The sequence below is a fragment of the Mustela lutreola genome, chromosome 9 (assembly GCF_030435805.1).
Source record: "Mustela lutreola isolate mMusLut2 chromosome 9, mMusLut2.pri, whole genome shotgun sequence".
Lineage (NCBI taxonomy): Eukaryota > Metazoa > Chordata > Mammalia > Carnivora > Mustelidae > Mustela > Mustela lutreola.
In genome coordinates, this window is record NC_081298.1 from 85,557,010 (window position 1) to 85,573,170 (window position 16,161).

The following is a 16,161-nucleotide window of genomic DNA, read 5'->3' on the forward strand; positions in this document are numbered from 1 at the left end:
ATAAGAGCAAAACACACCTTTTCTTTTTTTTTTTAAATTCAAGTATAATTAACATAGTGTTGTGTTAGTTTTAGGTGTACAATATAATGATTCAATACTTCTGTACATTACTCAGTGCTTATCACAAGTGTATTTTTAATTCTTTCACCTATTTGACCCATCCCCCCACCTACCTCTCTTCTGGCAACCACTAGCTTGTTCTCTATATTTAAGAGTCTGGGTTTTTTGTTTGTTTGTTTGTTTGTTTGTCATTTTTTATCATTGTTTGTTTTTGTTCTTAAATTCCACAGATGAATGATATCATATGGTATTTATCTTTCTCTGAATGACTTATTTCATGGCATTATACTCTAGATCTATCCCTATTATTACAATTGCGTATTATTTTTCATTCTTTCTTTTTTAAAGCTGAGTAATACTCCATTACCACTTTTTTATCCATTCATCTATAGATGGACACTTGAGCTGCTTCCATACCTTGACTGTTATAAATAATGCTTCAAAAAACATAAAAGTGCATATATCTTTTTGAATTAGTGGCATTACTTGATCCTATGGTAATTCTATTTTTTTCCCACTTCTTTTTCTTTTTGAATTAACATATATTATTTTCCCCAGGGGTACAGGTCTGTGAATCATCAGGCTTACACATTTCAGAGCACTCACCATAGCATATACCCTCCCCAATGTCCATAATCCAGCCACCCTATTCCTGCCTCCAGCCCCCAGCAATCCTCAATTTGTTTCATGAGATTAAGAGTCTTTTATAGTTGTCTCCCTCACAATCCCATCTTGTTTCATTTTTTCCCTCCCTACCCCCACAACCCTCAGCCCTGCCTCGCAAATTCCTCATATCAGAGAGATCATATGATAATTGTCTTTCTCTGACTGACTTATTTCACTTAGAAAGTGCCCTCTAGTTCTATCCACGTTGTTGCAAAGGGCAAGATTTGGGGGGGGGGGGTGGCTTCATAGTATTCCATTGTGTATGTATACCACATATTCTTTATGCATTCATCTGTTGATGGACATCTAGGCTCTTTCCATAGTTTGGCTAATGTAGACATTGCTGCTATAAACATTCGGGTGCCCCTTAGAATCACTACATTTGTATCTTTAGGGTAAATACCCACTAGTGTGATTACTGGGTCATAGGGTAGCTCTATTTTTCAACTTTCTGAAAAACCTCCATATTTTTCCGGAGTGGCTGCATCATCTTTCTTTCCCATCAACAGTGTAGGAGGTTTCCCCTTTCTTCACATCCTTGCCAACATCTGTCATTTCTGACTTAATTTTAGCCATTCTGACTGGTGTGAGGTGGTATCTCATTGTTATACTGACTTCTATTAACTGAGCTCAAACTCTATATTAGGCAGTGGACTGGGGTTGTTGGTCTGTAATTCTCCTTTTTGATGGGGACTTTGTCTGGTTTTGGGATCAAGGCAATGCTGGCTTCATAAATGAGTTTGGAAGTTTTCCTTCCAATTCTATTTTTTGGAGTGGCTTCAGAAGAATAGGTATTAGTTTTTCTTTAAATGTTTGGTAGAATTTCCCTGGGAAGCCATCTGGCCCTGGGCTCTTGTTTGTCATGAAAAAAAATTTTTTTTTTTTTAACTTCAATTTCCTTGCTGGTTATGGGTCTGTTCAGGTTTTCTCTTTATTTCTGGCTCAGTTTTGGTAGCTTATACATCTCTAGGAATGCATCCATTTCTTTCAGATTGCCTAATTTGTTGGCATATAGTTGCTCATAATATGTTGTTATAATTGTATTTCTTCATTGTTGGTTGTGATCTCTCCTCTTTCATTCATAATTTTATTAAGTTGGGTCCTTTCTCTTTTCTTTTTGACAAGACTGGCCAAGGGTTTGTTCATCTTACTAATTCTTTCAAAGAACCAGCTCCTCGTTCCATTGATTTGTTCTACTGTTCTTTGGGTTTCTATTTCATTGATTTCTGCTTCTGATGTTTATGATTTCTCTTCTCCTGCTGGGTTTACACTTTCTTTGCTGTACTTTCTCCAGTTCCTTTAGGTGTAAGGTTAGGTCGTGTACTTGAGACCTTTCTTGTTTCTTGAGAAAAGCTGGTATGGCTATATACTTTCCTCTCAGGACTGCCTTTGCTGTATCCCACAGATCTTGAACAGTTGTGTTTTCATTTTCATTTGTTTCCATGAGTTTTTTCAATTCTTCTTTAATTTCCTGGTTGACCCATTCATTCTTTAGTAGGATGCTCTTTTGCCTCCATATATTTGAGTTCTTTCCAAATTTCCTCTTGTGATTGAGTTCTAGTTTCAGAGCATTATGGCCTGAAATTATGCAGGGAATGATCCCAATCTTTTGGTACCAGTTAAGAACTGATTTGTGACCCAGGATGTGATCTATTCTGGAGAATGTTCAATGTGCAGTAGAGAAGAATGTGTATTCTGTTGTTTTGGGATGAAATGTTCTGAATATATCTGTAATGTCCATCTGGCCCAGTGTGTGATTTAAAGCCTTTATTTCCTTGTTGGTCCTTTGCTTAGGTGATCTGTCCATTTCATGGGAGGGGGTGTTAAAGTCCCCTACTATTATTGTATTATTGTTGATGTGTTTCTTTGATTTTGTTATTAATTGGTTTATATATTTGGTGCTCCCATGTTAGGGACATTGTTAGATCTTCTTATTGGACAGACCCTTTAAGTATAATATAGTGTCCTTCCTCATCTCTTTTTATGATCTTTGACTTAAAATCTAATTTGTTTGTTATAAGGATTGCCACCCCAGCTTTCTTTTGATGTCCACTAGCATGGTAAATTGTTTTCCATCCCCTCATTTTAAATCTGGGGATGTCATTGGGTCTAAAATGAGTTTCTTGTAGACAGCATAAATCGATGGGTCTTGTTTTTTTTATCCATTCTGATACCCTGTGTCTTTTGATTGGGGGCATTTAGCCCATTTACATTCAGGGTAACTATTGAAAGATATGAATTTAGTGCCATATGAATGTAAGTTACTCTATATTGTCTCTGTTCCTTTCTGGTCTGTTACATTTAGGCTCTCTCTTTGCTTAGAGGTCCCCTTTCAATATTTCCTGTAGGGCTGGTTTGGTGTTTGCAAATTCTTTTAGTTTTTGTTTGTCCTGGAAACTTTTTATTTCTCCTTTTTCAATGACAGCCTAGCTGGATATAGTATTCTTGACTGCATATTTTTCTCATTTAGTGCTCTGAATAGATTATGGCAGTTCTTTCTGGCCTGCCAGGTCTCTGTGGATAGGTCTGCTGCAATCTAATATTTCTACCATTATATGTTACAGACCTCTTGTCCTGAGCTGCTTTCAGGATTTTCTCTTTTTTACTGAGACTTGTACGTTTCTTCTATTAGATGATGGGGTGTTGACCTATTTTTATTGATTTTGAAGGGGGTTCTCTGTGCCTCTTGGATTTCGATGTTTGTTCCCTTCACCAAATTGGGGAAATTCTCTGCTATAATTTGCTCCAGTGTACCTTCTTCCCTTCTCTCTCTTCCTTCTTCTTCTGCGATCCCAATTATTCTAATATTGTTTCATCTTATGGTATCACTTATCTCTCATATTCTCCCCTCGTGATCCAGAGTTGTTTATCTTTCTTTTGCTCAGCTTCTTTATTCTCCATCATTGGTCTTCTATATCATGAATTCTCTCTTCTGTCTCATTTATCCTAGCAGCAAGAGCCTCCATTTTTTATTGTACCTCATTAATAGCTTTTTAAATTTCAACTTGGTTAGATTTTAGTTCTTTTATTTCTCCTGAAAGGGATTCTCTAATATCTTCCATGCTTTCCTCAAGCCCAGCTAGCACCTTGATAATCGTCCTTCTGAACTCTAGTTCTGACATATTACTAATGTCCATATTGAGTATTGATTAGGTCCCTAACCATCTCTACTGCCTCTTGTTTTTTTTTTTATTTTTGTGGTGAATTTTTCTACCTTGTCATTTTATCCAGATAAGAATAGGTAAACTAGAGAACAAAATACTAAAAGGGTAGCAATGACTGCAGGAAAATATACACTAACTAAATCAGAAGAGACTCAAAACCAGGGAGAGAAGAAAGGAAAAAATGAAAAAAGACATATAAAATATATATAAATATTTATTTTAAATATTATTAAATCTAACTATTAATAACCATTAACAAATAATTATTTAATTATTAATAAATAAATAAAAATGATTAAATAATTATTAAAATTAAATAATATTAAATTTACATATTATATGTCATTCATATATGTCATTCATATATATGAACGTTATATGTCGTTCATATTTATATGTGTGTGTGTGTGTATATATAATTAGACTGGTGAGTAGAACAGAGCCACTCACCTGATTTTGAGTATATTATGGTGTGTTAGAAGAAACTACCTTCCAAAATTTGAAAGAAAGAAAAACATATATATACAAAAATAAGGTTAAACACAATTGAGGGATGGAATATGACTGTATCAATGAAAATTTTAAAATACTCTAAAAAAGGAATTGATAAGAAGTTGGTTGAAAAAGGAAAGAAAAAGAAAAAAAAGAATAAAGAATGTGATAAGGCTAGAGACTAGAACAAATATGCTAGATTTAGGGTATATTTTGATCTATTAGAAGAAATTGTATCCCAAAATTCTAAAGAAAAAAAAACCTATATGTATACAAAAAATAAGGTTAAATAAAAATAAGGTTAAATACAATGAAGGGATGAGATATGACTATAACAATGAAAATTTAAAAAGGTTTTTAAAAAGGTATTGATAAGATAAAATAGTTAAAAACATTAAAATAGGAAAGAGGAAAATTTTTAAAAATAGAATAAGAAAAAATAAAATTAAAAAATTTAACTTTGAAAGACTAAAGGATCATGGGGAAAAAGCCATGAATTCTATGTGTTGCTTTCTCCTAGCAGTTCTTATTGATTGGTGAACTTGGTCTTGGCTGAATGTTCTTGCTGATCTTCTGGGAGAGGAGCCTGTTGCAGTGATTCTCAAATGTCTTTGCCTGAGGCAGAATTGCACCACCCTTGCCAGGGGCCAGGCTAAGTAATCTGCTCAGGTTTGCCCTTGGAGCTTTTGTACCTTGAATGCTTTCCATAGAGCTTTGGAGGACTAGAATGAAAATGGCAGCCTCCCAATCTCTGACCCCGTAGGAGCCTAGAGCTCAGTGGGCCCCAGTCCTCAGTGCACCCTCAGAGAAAAGTAGTCAATATCTCCCGTCTCCCTGGTCTCCAGATGCACTCTGTGCTCACCGGGTGTGTGACTGAGCATTTCTATCTCTGGCGCATGGCCCTGTTTGGAGTCTCCAAACCCAGCTGATTTCTGCAGCAAGCTCCCTCACCACTCTTCCCGGAGGAGGAAGGTGAGTCTCCCCGGATCTGCTGCTTGTTCAGTCCCTGCTTGAGGAGCAGTAGCCCAACTGTTCCTCAGATTACAGTTTAAGGTAACCCTGAGCTGAGAGCCCACTCCTCAGCTCCGTCTCTGCTGCCTGCTTCCTCCTTCTGATACCTGGGTGCTCTGCCACACTGAGACACCTCTTGTCTTTCTATGACCCTGCAGGTCCTGAGACCACACTGTCCCTGTAAGGGTTCCACCGCTGCTTAGCGTCTAGAGCAATGTCCCTCAGTGGAGCAGACTTCTAAAAGTTCTGATTTTGTGCTCTGTGGCTCTCTCACGTGCTGGGAGCCGGCCCCTCCCCGTGCCATCTATCTTCCCAAATGTTGCCTAGGATTCACTTTTGCACATCCTACCTTCAAGAAAGTGGTCGATTTTCTGTCCCTAGAATTGCTGCTCCTCTTCTCTTCTCTCTCCTGTTGAGTTTGTAGCTCTTCAGAATGGTTTGATATCTAGCTGAACTCCTGGGACCTGGTGATACTTAGGTCTCCTACTCTTCTGCCATCTTGCTCTTCCTCCTTGGTAATTCTATCTTTAATTTTTTGAGGAACCACCATACTGTTTTCCACAGTGGCTACAGGAGCTTGCATTCCTACCAATAGTGCACAAGGATTCCTTTTTCTCCGCATCTTGGCCAACACTTAATTTCTTCTCTTTTTGATTCTAGCCATTTTGACAGGTGTGAGGTGCTATTTCATTTGATTTGCACTTCCCCGATGATTAGTGATGTTGAGCATCTTTTCTTGTGTCTATTGGTCATTTGTATGTCTTCTTTGGAGAAATGTCTTTTCATGTCTTCTCATTTTTTAATTGGATTATGTGTTTTATGTTCAGTTGTATAAGTTATTTATATATTTTGGATATTAACCTCTTATCAGATATAGCATTTGCAAATATTTTCTCCCATTTAGTAGGTTGCCTTTTTGTTTTGTTGATGATTTCCATCACTGTGTGAAAGCTTTTTATTTTGGTGTAGTCACAATTGTTTAATTTTGATTTTGTTTCCCTTACCAAAGGAGACATAAGAAAAAAGATGTTTCTATGGCAGATATCAGAAAGATTACTGCTAGGAATTTTATGGTTTCAGATCTCACATGTAGGTCTTTTATCCATGTTGAGTTTATTTTTTGTATATGGTGTAAGAAAGCAAAGCATACATTTTCAAGTGCACATGGAAAATTTACCAAGTAGGTCATATTTTGGGCCGTAAAACTAGTCTCAATAAATTTTATAAGATTAAAGTCATAATAAATATCTTCTTAATTATAGTGAAATTAGATTGGAAATAAATTGCAGACTTCTGGAAAAATTCTCAAATAACATATATACTAAAGAACATACTTCTAAATAAGCCATAGGTAATAGAAGAAATTAAAAAGGACATTAGAAATTCTTCTTTGAACTGAGTGAACATAAAAACATGATAGAATTTTTGGGATGTTGCAAAAGGAGCAGTAGGGGGAAATTTGTAGCATTAAATGCCCAAATTAGAATAAAAGAGAGGTCTCAAATCGATGACCTGAGTATCCACCTTAAGAAGCTAGAAAAATGAGACGAATTAAACTAAAGGAAGCAAAAGAAAGGAAACAATGAAGATCAAAGCAGAAATAAATGAAACGGAAAGCAAAGAGAAAAATCATTGAAATAAAAACTGGTTATTAGAGATTAATAATATTGATAAATCTTCTGCCAGATCATAAGGAAAATAAGCGAAGTTACCAATTACCAATCAGGCATTAAGGCGGTGACATTACTACTTAGTCTGCAGATATTAGCAAGAACATAAGAAAGAATGAACAACTTTATGCCAACAAGAAGCTTTTGGATCATGTGTTCATCCCACTGGAGAGATCCACTCTAATGTGGCTTAATTCTGACCCATGATAACATATCAAGGCCAGCAGATGACAGAATTGCTATTTACCTAGCACTGATTCAATTTTAGTGACATTGTATAGATTGCTAGCCTCCACTCCTGGCCAAAGAAGACAGTCTTTGCCTGTTTAAAATGTGAAAGGATTTGGTAGCCAACATGTGCCCTTTTGTTCTCTCTCAAAGCTGCCAGTGACGGCAGTGGGGGCTTCTTTATGTGTCTCTTATGTCTGTGTCCACTACTTCCTATGCCCACACTGCTTTTTTTCCTTTTCTTTTTTTAGACTTTATTTATTTATTTGAGAGAGAGGGAGGGGGAGAGAGAGAAAGAGCACAAGAGTGGGGTGAGGGCCAAAGGGAAAAGCAGACTCCCCACTTAGCAGAGAGCCCGATGAGGGCTCAATCCTGGGACTCCGGGATCATGACCTGAGCCAAAGGCAGATGCTTGACTGACTGAGCCACCCAGGAGCCCCCCACACACTGTTTTTTTCAGAGAAGTTTTATGTGTGCGTATTAGTATAAGAGCATTTTGTGCACTGTATCAAGCTATATCACAGGGAGGTCACGTTTTACTTTCACACCCAGATAAGATGATTTTAAGCTACCCTGCAAATGGGTATTTCTGGGAATGCCCAGGGTTAGGGCCCAGACTGCAGCCGGTTTGTTCATATTCTTTCACTCAGTTTGAAAGAGCTTCTGTGGATGGTGCCCTCGTGATTACATGATAAATACACATACACTGTTTCTTGGGGTGCCCCTTCCACTCTGCTCCACCAGAATGAGAAACAGTTTTCAAGTGCAGAGAATTTTTAAAAAATATTTATTTATTTTTTGAATTTCTTTTCAGTGTTCCAGAATTCATTGTTTATGCACCATACCCAGTGCTCCATGCAATATGTGCCCTAGGTGCAGAGGATTTTTAAACCATGGTTAAGCAGCCCACACACATATCCCAAAACAAAACAAAACAAAACAAAATAACGTTTCTCATAAGGGAACAAACTCTGAAGAAATATGACTATGCAAAAGCATAGGCACCCTCTTACATTCTAATAAGTAATTTAGCTCAAACATTTCCTGCTGAAAATTTACATAACATTAATGAACTAGGCAAGTGGTTTTTCAAGAACTGAGGGAGATTCCAAGTCTTCACTTATTGCAAAACAGAAAACTGTTCTCAGGTTTGAAATGACAGTTAAAAAAGAAAAAGTTTTTTCTGCCTTTTCCAAAGCTCTAGGCAGCCTCCTCCGACGGTCTCTGAAAGAAGGCAGCTCCTCCCAAGCACTTAGTATGGGTCTAGAAACTCAGCCTGAGGCATCAGCAGAAACTTTGTTACCCGTCAGTACCTGCTCTGGGGATCCCTACCACCATCTCCTAGGGCTGCAGGGTCTCCATTACTCCAGAATAACCCATTAAAGGAAGTAACTTCGTGAGATCTGGATGCTTGTGCTCAACTCTAGTTTGTAGAGCCAAGGTAGAACTCATCCACCTTTTGGGTGTGGCCTGTGGTAGGAAGTGAAAGCTACAAAAATGAGCAAGGTAGAACAGGGTGTCACTCCACAAGTTCTTTACTCATTGCAATTGATCATCTGATCAGCCCTTCACCCATGCAGTTCAACCTCATCACTAAGAGTGGGACACCTGATGTGTGCCTTCTGATGAGAAGCTCTATGACATATAAAGCATCACCTGGGAAACAATTGTACCAAAAAGTTTTAATCTGAATCACCCAACCTCAGTATTTAATAGGAAACACAGATAGTAGAAGGACATATTACACTGCATCTCTCTCTCTGGCACACACACACACACACACACACACACACACACAATCAGATAGTGGAACATTCTGTAAGACATAGATATGGATTGTACTTTTAAAAAGTAAATATCAGCTTTGCGCAGTGGCAGTATCGTAGCCAATGAGGTTTATCCGAAGCGTGATTATTGCTAATTAAAAAGTAAATATCATAAGTAATTAAAGTAATTGAGGGATTGTTCTATACTGAAGGAAGCTAAAGAGAAATAATGAAATGCAATGTATAAACCTTGATTAGATTCTAATTGAATAAAACAAAACAAAATCTAATTGTAAAAGACATTTTGGGGGTATTTGGGGGAAATTTGCATTTGAATTGGATAAGAAATTATTTTTATAATCGATAATATTATTATGGTTATATAGGTGTATGTCCTTATTTTTAGGAGATGCATGCTGAAATAATCACTGGTGGTATCTGGATGTACAATTTATTTTCAAATTGTTCAGAAAAAAGGCAAAAAATGTTAGCAACCAGTGAATATAGATGAAATTCATTCTGCCATCTATTACAACTTTTTGATTCAACTTTATGATTCAACTGTTTGACAATTTCTATAATACATTTGAAGAAAAAGGGAATAGAACATTACCCCTCAAAGTTTTCTTTCATTCCTTATGTACTTAGTTTTTTGGTTTTTGATATATTTGTTTGTTGTTGTTACTATTATTAAAGAAAAGTACTACTGGCGTAGCTACTGGAGTGTTCACAGAGGAGCTGCAGTAGCTAGTGTTCCATGGAAAAATCCGGTTACATTCTCAGGTCCATCTGGTTCAACTGTTAGGTGGTGTAAGGCAGGGAAGAAAACCTTTTCGATCTACTCGTCTAGATTCTTGGCTGGAGCCTCTGTTGTGAAAGACTGATGAACAAAAGAAAAACAAACCAAAGTTTATTAACATGTGTATCTTATATATATGGGAGAAACTCAGGGAAGAATTGTTCAAAGAGGTGGCTAGAACTTGAGCTTAAATACTGTCTTTAGCTAAAACAAAGGAAGTGTGGGGAGGCAATTTATGGGATGTGATCAGGAAGAGTACAGTAAGCAAGGATAAGGTTTATTAATATAGATTTAAGGCAGAGCCTTCTCTATTGGTAAGTCTCTTGTGATTTAAAGTCTTCCTTCTCTTTCTGGTGTACCCTTACAAATGGAGATTTCCTTTATAAATGTAAATTTCCCTTATAAAATGGTAACTTCTACCCTGCTCTCAGAGCTTCTTCTCCATCTGCTGTGTCTTAAAAACACAAGCTCAAAGTAAAACTTAAGACCAAAGAGACATATTTGGGGTGACATATTCTGGTCTATTACAGTGGTCCTTGCTCTGGGCCTCAGTCAGCTCCCCTATGTCAGTGACATAGCAGTCACTGTGCTCAAGCTTTATACAAGCATCCGTTCATTAAAAACAAGTCAACAAACAAGCAAATGATGCCTGTCTTCAGAGAGCTGATAATCTACTTAAGAGGTCTTTTATCAACACCCTGTAAACCAAAGAGGAAGAAAATCAGAATCATGATCAGAGAATCCAAAAAGAGCCATTAATCCTGTTGGAGAATTTGGGAGGCATTTATCGAAAAGGAAGCTTTTGATTTTCCCTTGAAGGATTTTCATTAGTGGCGGTGAGGGGAGCATTCTTGGATGAAGGGCCAGTATGAAAAAGGATCTAGATGGTTAAAATGCCAGTTAGTGTTGGAAAACCGTCTTGTCAGATACCTGTTGTGGAATCAGAGAATCTGGGATTTTTGTAATTATTAGTGAGATTGAACACTTTTTCCCATGTTCATGGTCTGCTCACCCATTTATATTTTCTATATTTCATCTAGATCCTAGAGCTTGTCCTCAGAGCTTGGTCCTAGAGCTTGATGTTTCTCTGTTTCTGTGAATCACAGGAAGGCTTCCCTTTTGTTGTCTCTAAAACAAAATGTTTGCTTAGGATAAGTGCAGAATTTGCTTTGATTTTAGACCCCCTCGCCTCGATGAATAGTTAGGTGTTTGGCCATCCTACCATTATTCGATTAAAGATAATTTGAAAAGAGAGAGGAATTCTTGAGTCACAAAGCCCAAGTCATGGTTTCTCACACTTTGTTCCAGATGGGATAGGAAGTTCTGAATCACAACAGTGTGTAAATGATGTTATGTAAAGCTGTTATTATTTTTTTAAGATTTTATTTATTTATTTGAGAGGCAGAGATCACAAGTAGGCAGAGAGGCAGAGAGGCAGAGAGAGAAGGAAGCAGGTTCCCTGCTGAGCAGAGAGCCCAATGCAGGGCTCTATCCCAGGACCCTGGGATCATGACCTGAGCCAAAGGCAGAGGCTTAACCCACTGAGCCATCCAGGAGCCCCAAAGCTGTTATTTTTTTTTAAAGATTTTATTTATTTATTTATTTATTAGGGAGAGCAGGGGGAGGAGCAGAGGAGAGGGATAAGCAGACTTCGTGCTGAGTATGAGCCCCACAGAGGGCTTGAATCCCATGACCCTGACATCATGACTTGAGCCGAAACCAAGAGTCAGATGCTCAAATGACTGAGCCACCCATGCACCCCTAAAGCTGTTATTTTTTAATTCAAAAGTTATGTTTGTTACTAAATACAGGTTTAATAGAATGCTGGCCAACTATTGACTATTAATTAAAAAGTAAAGGACACAGGTTTGAGAATCAGTCTGACTTGGGTTGGAAACTTGGCTCTCCATTAGCTGTGAGCCTGAGGGTAAGTGACTTAGCTTCTCTGAGGTTCAATTTTATCTGTAAAAATTTATCTGTAAAATGCATGTAACTAAAATATAATCAAGCCTTCCTGGGCAGCTCAGATCCGACCTCACCAAATAACGTTACATTAAAAAAAGAAGAAAACCCATACACTGAGAGAGGATTACAAAAAAATCTATTGTGTTTCTTTGAAATCAGAACATTTTTCCAAGTATACTTATACTTTCTCCTTCCTTCTCTCCCTCCCATCCTTCCTGCCTTTCTTAATTTCTTTCTTTCCTCCCTCCCATCCTACCTTTTTGCTGGCACATAGAATAATGATGTACCCTGCCATGGATTATATCTTATAGGCAGTGGTCTTAGATTAGATGAAATATGGCAGAGTCTATATTGAGACTTTCTTGGAGCTATGAAGAAGTAAGTTATACTTTGTGTACCTGAACTTTGACAATCCTCTCCAATTCTGCCACTGTTTCCCCAAATTCCTCTCCTCTCCATAATGACCATGGCATGTGTCTCCTTCCTGCTGGCCCTTGCCAGCCTCCAGCTAGCCCTCCTATCCACCCTCGCTTTCTCTTCATTCTTCCCTTTCAGCCCAGCTCCCTCCAGCCCCACAGAGTCTCCAGCTCTCTATTTCAAATTAGCCCCTCTCTCCCGGCTCCACCATTACCTGTCCCCAACAGCACCGACCAAGAAAAATAAAGAATCCTCCGAGGAAACTACCTTCCTAGGAGTTGAAGAGCAGGGAGGCAGTTAGAAATACTTAACCTTTAACTTTCTGTGTGTGGTTTTTTAGATAATAACAGTATCTACCTCATGGGGCTTTTGTGGGGCTTAAAAGAGACAGGGAGTATATATACTTGGCATGTCGCTGGTACATGCTAAAAATTCAACCAATATTAGCTATCATTATTTACTATTGTTCAAGAAATAAATGTACAATTAACATTATAAGAACATGGGAAAGAAAAAAAAAGACTGAAGGGGAAAGAATCACCCACTGTCTTAACACTGCATATTTTCCTAGTACCAATTATAAATATGCCATGATGAAATTTGATTTTTACGCTTTTCCAGTGACAGAACATTCTTATGTATGAATCGCAGTCCATAAATGGAGATATAAGGATGAAAAGAAAACCATTGTGCATTTTTAATGCATTTTAACATGCGGCATTCTATGCTATTTTTAGACCACCACAAAGAGGAACTTACTGTCCTCTTCTTCCCGTATCTAGCATGAATTTCTTTTTCTCTAGTAGAAGGACATTTGGCAGAAACTTGTTGACATTCAGAGGAATGCTACTACCTACTATTCAAATGAAGTATTTGGAGAGGATTAAAAAAAAAAACAAAACAAAAACTTTTGCGCACCTGGGTGGCTCAGTGGGTTAAAGCCTCTGCCTTCGGCTCAGGTCATGATCTCAGAGTCCTGAGATCGAGGCCCACATTGGACTCTCTGCTCAGCAAGGAGTCTGCTTCCCCCTCTCTCTCTGCCTGCCTCTCTGCCTACTTGTGATCTCTCTCTCTGTCAAATAAATAAATAAAATCTTAAAAAAAAATTTAATTAAATTTAAAAAATTTTTAAAAAACTTTTAAAAATGAGGGTAATAATTTTAAATACACTTCCTATTTATATATATAAAATTTATATATTTTATATATATTTAATATAAATTGATATATTTAATATAAATACATATATTTATATATATTCGTGGAAGCTAAAAGGAAAACTGTGCAGAGTTTAAGATGCAACCTGTGGCCTTGGTTGTCATTTTACATCACAGGATTAGGAATTGGGGAGATTGCCCCAAAGTCTGAGAAGCTACTGTAGACTAAATGTTGTCTCCATCCCCTGCCCCAACCACCACACCCAAATTCGTAGGTTAAAGCCCTCACGGGCAATGTGATGGTATTTGGAGGTGGGGGTCTTCAGGAGGTGTTTCGGATTAGATGAAGTCATGAGGGTGGGGCCCTCGGAGGGGATGAATGCCCTCAAAGAGACACTGGAGAGCTCTCTCCATCCCTGTGTGCACAAAAGAAGAGAGCTTGCAGGAAGAAGGCAGCCTCCTACAAGGCAAGAGAAGGAACCTCGGAATGAAACCTACCTTGCTGGCACCTTGATCTTGGGCTTCCCAGCCTCCAGAGCTGGGAAATAAATTTCTGTGGTTTAGACCGTTCAGTCATTGGTAATCTGTTACAGCCGCCCAAGGAGACTAATACAGTCTGGTATCCTCCCATATTGAAGGTCAATAGGAAGCTTTCTGAGGCCAGTCTCTCCACACAAAGGGAAGTTTCCCAAAAGCAATAAGAAAGTTGAGACAGTATAAGAAGTAGGGAGCACATATGTAATCTTGCAAAACCAAATCTAAGGCTTGGTGAAACTCAAAACGAGGAAGTTTTATTTTTAGAAATTGCAACATGCAACCTAACTGCGGGACTTCTTGGCTGGCTAATGTACGGAGATCATGAAACAATACCCAGCGAGGGAGTGTTTTGCTGTCTTGACAGGTGCTGCTGTTTCAGGAGTGAAAAATCTCATAGTTGCTGAGAGCATCTCCTGAGGCCCCCACCATTTTGTGATACAGTGAAGTGCCCTTGGACTATGTGGCTGGGGGAGGACACAAATGATCTGTGCCCAAAAGATTTGCTCTGCCTTTAGGAAAACTATGTTCTTCCTTAAAGGACAATTTTGAATCCAGCTCTTTTTTGGGGGGCTCTGAGAGAGAGAGAGAGCATACAAATATGGCAAATTTAGGAACAATTTCCCTGAGAGCCACATAACAGAAAGGAATTCCCTCTTCCCTCTCTCCATTTCACTATATATTTGTATTATTCTCTCCTGTGTATGGTGGGAGAAGAAAATTTTACTTTTTAAAACAAGAACCAACTGCTGCCACCTTCCCATTATAGAGAAATGTCTTATTTTGTCCAGAGGGACCACTTGGCTGGCCTCTATGTTAAAGGTGAACACTCAGTCAGATCCAGGTTGGAAGCTCAGGACTACACTTGCCCCAGAAAGAGCCCCTGAGGGGTTGGGAAGAGAAGGGAGGAGGAGGGAGAGGTTTAGAGAAAGGAGCTGGGAGGGACTTACCATCCAGATAGCACAGCATGAGGCCCCAGAATGGAGAGCTAGTTGGCAGGAAGGCCTCTGGGCTCTACTCAGATATGACCATGGCAGCTGTGCAGTGTTGTGACGTAATCACCTCCAAACCTTCATGAGGATCTGCTGCACACAGCTGCTTAGGCAGGTGATGGGAAAGCAAGAGGGCCCTGGGTTCCCGGGCTGGGACCAAAAGAAGGAAACAGCCACGGTGCATGACACAGGCATTCAATGGGAACAGGAAATTAGAATGAAGTGGCCATGAGAAGGAAAACCTTGGGAAGGCACAGCTTGAGACACTTGGATGGAAAGGTTCAAGGACAGGGTGACCCCCTGAAGCTGAGAACTTCCCAGCCTGCCCCCAAGACCTGTGTAGTAAAGGTGCAGTAGACTGTTGGGTATTGGAAGAGTCAGAGTCGTGTCCGAACAGTGGGGGAGAAGGGGTACAGTTGACGGAGGACACAGCCATGACCAGCATCTTCAGTCTGGCTCGACATCAGGGGGAAAGAAGTCCCAAATCGCAAAGCAGGGTCCAGACATGAGTGGTAGATTTTGATGTTCTCACAGTCTGGATTTGGGGGTGCCAGAGGTCCTGGAGTTGGCAGCTTGCCAGATGTCCCTATTTTTGCAGGTGGCGTAGGGCTAGGAAGGAAGTGCGGGAGGGCCACCAAGGCCTTCTGCAGTGGCCACTTGGCAATTCGGGGAAGTAGGAGTCAAGTAGGTAACACCTTAACTAGGCTAGGATCAGAAGCCAGACTGTTTTTCTTTTTTTATTTTTTTTTAATTTTAAAGAATTTTATTTATTTATTTGACAGAGAGAGATCACAAGTAGGCAGAGAGGCAGGCAGAGAGAGAGGAAGGGAAGCAGGCCCCTGCTGAGCAGAGAGCCCAATGCGGGACTCGATCCCAGGACCCTGAGATCATGACCCGAGCCGAAGGCAGTGGCTCAACCCACTGAGCCACCCAGGCATCCCCAGACTGTTTTTCTGCTTCATAAATTCCTCCTGTTATTCCCTTCCTTTCATATTTAACAAAGTCATTTTGAAAGCCCATGACAGCAGGTTGAAGAATGTCCAAGTATAATTTTCCAAAAGGTAAAGACAGTTCTCATACAAACATATTATGAGCCCTTGTCAGAGATTTATTTAGGCTGCTAATGGGGAAGCCAGCATGATGACAAAGCAAGTTCCAAGGAGAATGGACAGAAGTGTATCTGGTCAGTGACGAGAACGCCGCGGTAAGACGGCTGAGTTAGAGACAGGACAAGCTGATG

At 39.1% G+C, this 16,161-nt stretch overlaps 1 protein-coding gene, 1 long non-coding RNA gene and 1 pseudogene across 3 annotated transcripts in view; 2 read left to right on the top strand and 1 right to left on the bottom strand.

Annotated features, from left to right (window-relative positions):
* B3GNT2 (UDP-GlcNAc:betaGal beta-1,3-N-acetylglucosaminyltransferase 2) overlaps positions 1 to 16,161 on the top strand; it is a 165,325-nt gene that overhangs the window by 43,088 nt on the left and 106,076 nt on the right. The window lies entirely within an intron of this gene.
* Positions 9,152 to 9,269, top strand: LOC131808641 (U4 spliceosomal RNA; annotated as a pseudogene).
* On the bottom strand, positions 9,308 to 14,124 carry LOC131840186 (uncharacterized). Its single transcript, XR_009357249.1, has 3 exons — positions 13,894 to 14,124; positions 10,869 to 10,984; positions 9,308 to 9,937 (listed from the first exon to the last, which is right to left on the bottom strand). It is a non-coding gene; the product is annotated as an uncharacterized LOC131840186 (long non-coding RNA).